Source organism: Miniopterus natalensis, chromosome 14, assembly GCF_054644295.1.
Source record: "Miniopterus natalensis isolate mMinNat1 chromosome 14, mMinNat1.hap1, whole genome shotgun sequence".
NCBI classification, from domain to species: Eukaryota; Metazoa; Chordata; class Mammalia; order Chiroptera; family Miniopteridae; genus Miniopterus; species Miniopterus natalensis.
This window is the reverse complement of record NC_142094.1, coordinates 22575808-22580258: the sequence shown is the minus strand read 5'-3', so window position 1 is coordinate 22580258 and position 4451 is coordinate 22575808.

The window sequence follows — 4451 nt, the reverse complement described above, 5'->3', positions numbered from 1 at the left end:
TGAAGATCCGTGGTGTTTGCCAAACCAGGTGTGTCTAAGAATATTTTAAACTCTGATGGATTTCATTATTAAAAAAAGTGAAACATAGCAGTTCATGATCCTGATTAATCATTAAATTAAACACATTATTTCTTATGAAAGCAGGAAGTCCCCGACAGAGTTCTCTGAAGTGTAATGTTTTGAAATGTTAAGTCCAACAGAAGGAGGGAGGGGCTACATTAAGCAAAGTCTGCGGTGACATATTCCAAGTTCATTACGGCGTCCTTTGAGCACTTAGGGTTAAGTTGTGCTGAACGCCCGCCCCCTGCAGCCCCTAGACTTACAAAGGGCTCTTTGCTACTGCTTTGGTTTTTTCGGTACTTTTTTGTTTTTCTTCCTTTGAGCCACAGCCACTAGTGTCAGCTATTGCTGTTGGTGGCTGTCATTTGATATAGATTTGCAAGGTCCACTCACAACTAGCAGTTGAAAAGTTTGCCTCACCTGCCATTTCACTCCAACAAAGAACAGTCAGAAAACAGTCAGGAATCTGGGCCAGACTGGGTCAACCTGAAGCTACTTTTGTTTTTTAAGAAATAGAGTTTTACTGCTGTCTCTTCACAGTACCCTGCTTAGTAGAGGTCTCAGGAAACCTATTTTAAAGACGAAAGAATTAACTATGGTGTAGCACACAAGTTTATTGTTAGATACTTTACAACATAAATCGGTGCTTCTAAAGGTCTTGACAATAACAACTACTTGAGTTCAAATACCCTTCTCGCTTTGCCTACATTTCATTTTTCTTTCTGTACCCTCCTTGGCAGGCAGTACAGGCAAACTTCACTCAGACTCTGTCCACAAGCAGTCCCAGGAACGCTGAATTCATGGGCTTCACCTCCTGAGCCCCCTGCCACGCTGCAGGGCGAGGTCTCACTCACGAACTCTTGTGCCAGTGCTGCCCAAAGCCCCGGGGGCCGTGCCAGCGTCCTTACTCTAAATGTCCACTCAGATATTTTGGAAATAGACATCGTCCCCCTCTGAGTCTTGGCTTCCTCCTTTGAAAAGTGGAGCACTTGAACTAGAGCTGACCTCCACGGTCACCGAATGGAGCTCATCCACCCCCTCCCCAAGTCAGGGACCCAGGCCCAAGCCGCCAGCTGGCATAAGCTGCTTTCCTACCGAGGGACAGTTTCAGGAGGCTGCACTTTCCCAGCGATCCCGAGCCAGCTCCCGCCACCCCGTCCAGGGCCAGCCTCTCCAGTAGCACAGCCCAGGCCCAAGTACTTTCGGGAGCTGAGAAAATATTTTATTTTCATTTCTTTTAAATTCAGAAGAAAAAATATATCATCATGAATTCAGGCAGGGTTAGATTCACCTTTCTAGCAGAGCAGCAGTCATAAAATATAATTTCTTCTCTATTTTATGGCAGGAGCCTACAGAGGCCCTGCCCACGTCCTCTGCTGCCTGAGATGTGCTTTCCCCTGGCCCCCACCCGGCTCTGCCAACTAACTCCACCTCCAACGGCACCCCCCTCGCCACTTCCTTTGCTTCCCCACCCCATCTGAGATCCTGCGGAGGCAGAGCGTAACCTGGCTCTTCTAGGCCCACCGCCTCATTTCCTTTGAGGCTCTCGTTGGAGGGATCAGAACCCACTGATGATCTGGAAATAGAGCCCAGCATCCACTGGAAGGCTCCGGAAGCTGAGATTGTGTGTTAGCTGCATGCCCTGGGTAACTGCGGCCAACAGAAACCTCTTATTGTGTTTCAGTCCCGCTGTTATCCATTTGCTTATTACACCTCAGCTAATCCTACGAGGGCCTGAAGTCCCTCACAATAATATAGATAATAAAATAGAAATATGTGCAAAGAAAAGTTGAAAATTCAGTCAAGGAAAATAAGTACAGAGGAGGTGGCAGGAGAGCCCCAGATAATCAGCGGAAGGGCCTCGGCGCAGTTCACTGCAAGCTGCCCTGTGCTCAGAGAAAAAATGAAACCATTTATCTGCCCGGTGCTCAGAGAAAAAATGAAACCATTGATCTGGTCTCAGCGCCCACGCTGCCCTCCTGAGGAAGGTGGCAGTTCCCAGAGGTTTGGCCCCGCGTGTGCAAGCACATTGTCTCCCCGAGTAGCCCGGGGCCTCCTGCACCCTCAGCCGGGACCTCCCATCACAGGCTCAAGCAGCAGCCCCCATGCCCACCCTCCTGTCCCCGGGGGCCCCTGGGCCTCTCCACTGGAACCTCAACTCAACTCTGCATCCAGTGCGGTGCGAGGAGATTAGAAATAGGGAAACAAACGTCAGGAAGTTGGCGGAGAGGCTGGGGCTCAGAGCCCAGCCGGCAGCCCCCGCGGATAAGGGATCATCCAGCGCTGGGAGGGGAGGCGCAGGTGGGGGGCAGGGGGCAGGCAGCAGGGACGGACACCTGGAGGGGCTGGTGGCCAGAGAGGGCTCACAGAGGGGAAAGACCCTCAGGCCCTCCTGGGGACTTGCAGCACCCCCTGTTGAGAACTGCCAGCCCAGGAGTGAGCAGTGCGCCCAGCCCTGCCTGGTGGGACAAATTACCAACTTACGGCCCTGTTGGTGACCGTTCTCTGTGAACTGGAAGGCCCTGGTCTTGAGAGCACTGCCTTCTCTGGTTCTTTCCCTGGTCCTGGGCTCTGTGCTCTGGCACAGGGGACATGTTGTTGCCCAGCACTCTCTACCTGGAGACTTGCAAACACCTGGCTTGACAAAGACTGAGCCAGTGCCCCGTAGGTGACAGTGTAACAGTGTGATCTGGGCCCGAATAATGACTCTCGCCAAGGTTGGCAACTTGTACCTCTGCAGTCATGTGAGCCAAAGAAAGAGATGGCCCCTGCACACACACACACTCACACACTCGCACACTATCTCAGCCCCTCTGTGCTTCCTCTCTGCCAGGCCCACACTGGCCTCCGTTCCCGGGGTTCTGACTTCACATGGCAGAATATCATGCCACGGACATTGGGAGGGTCAGGCTAGACCATGAAAAAGGTGGGACAGTAGTTAAGAGGCTCAGCTTCTAGTCCTTTCTCCACTACCTGGAGCAGGGCAACTTCCTCCAGGTGTCACACTCCTGAGTGTCCAATAAGGAAGTTATCTCTAATGACCTCTGACTCACCGAAACCTTTTGATTCCACTGACGGTCAGCTCCTGGGAGCATCGGGATGCTGGAGCATGCCCCACCCCTCCACCTAGAGCACCTGGCTGTGTTGGTATTATGCATGGAGCTGGCATTGCAAAACTGTGTGGCATGCGTGTGCTTCGTAACTCTGAACAGCAGCATCCCAAAGGGGCCTGGCCACACAGGAGGAAGTGACAGGGTCAGCTCCCCCAGGGCAGGCATGGTGGCAGAGGGTGCTTCTCACATTGGTGTCTGGCTGCTGAATTCATCAGACTGAGCTCTACTACAAGTCTAACCACCTGGCTTGCAAGGGGTCCCCAAAGCCCTACCAATGTCAGGGACACTGCTGCTTGGTCCGTTCTCCCAGCCTCCCTCATCTCAGGCTCTCTGCACCCCTCCCCATCGCCACCCCACACTCCACAGGTTGGCTTCCCCCTGCCCTGCACCTGGGCACATTTTCAGGCAACTTGAGACATCGAGCACATAAGACTCCACATCCTAGAAAAGGAGAGGAGAACAGGCTGCTGGTGTGTGGATCAGAAAGGAGGAGACACTCATGGAGATGGAGAGCAGGAAGGCAGGCAGGGGCGGGGACCTGCTGCTCATTTCTCCAAGGAGAATTGTCAAGCATGGAGCTCCTTTGAAGCAGCAGGCTCCTCGTTCCAGTGGCAGTAGGCAGAGGGGGGCAGAGAAGGGAGCTGGGTTTTCCATACTAAGTCAGAATTCTCCACACGAAGGGATCCTCTGGTTCTTAGAAAAGCCCAGCCCCTGAAGAACAGCCAAGATCTGTTGACACAGCATAGACAGAGGCAGAACTGAGCTGGGAACAGGCTTTAGCACAGGCTGGGCCTTTCCCAGGGGCGTCCCAGGGTCCACTCACTGGCCCCTACATGCCTCCTCTGCTTTCCCATCCCCACACCCATGCCCATGCCTGGCCTTAGCCTGGAATGCCCTTTTTTCTCACCTGTCAAAAGTCTACCCTCCTTTCAAGGCCCCGCTTAGACACTATGGCCCTGGGGAGACTTTTCTGGGCTCCTTAGTTGGATGAGTGCCCTTCTTGGAACAAGCAGGAACTCTGTGTTCTTTGCTCCCTCCACCGTCCAGTAAAGTGGGAAAGTCGTCTTCCATATGAGACAGTGAACTCCTAGAGGGGAGGGACTTTTTTATTCATTAGGCTCCCTATGGACCTAGCTCAGGTCTCCCCCCCACCCCGGCCAAAGGTCCGGGCTCGTAAACATCTATGACCTGATGAATTATCAACCCACTTTATTGAACAACTACTATGCACAGGCAGTGGGAAGGGAGGGGTGGGCTACTAAGGACTGCTAAGGACTG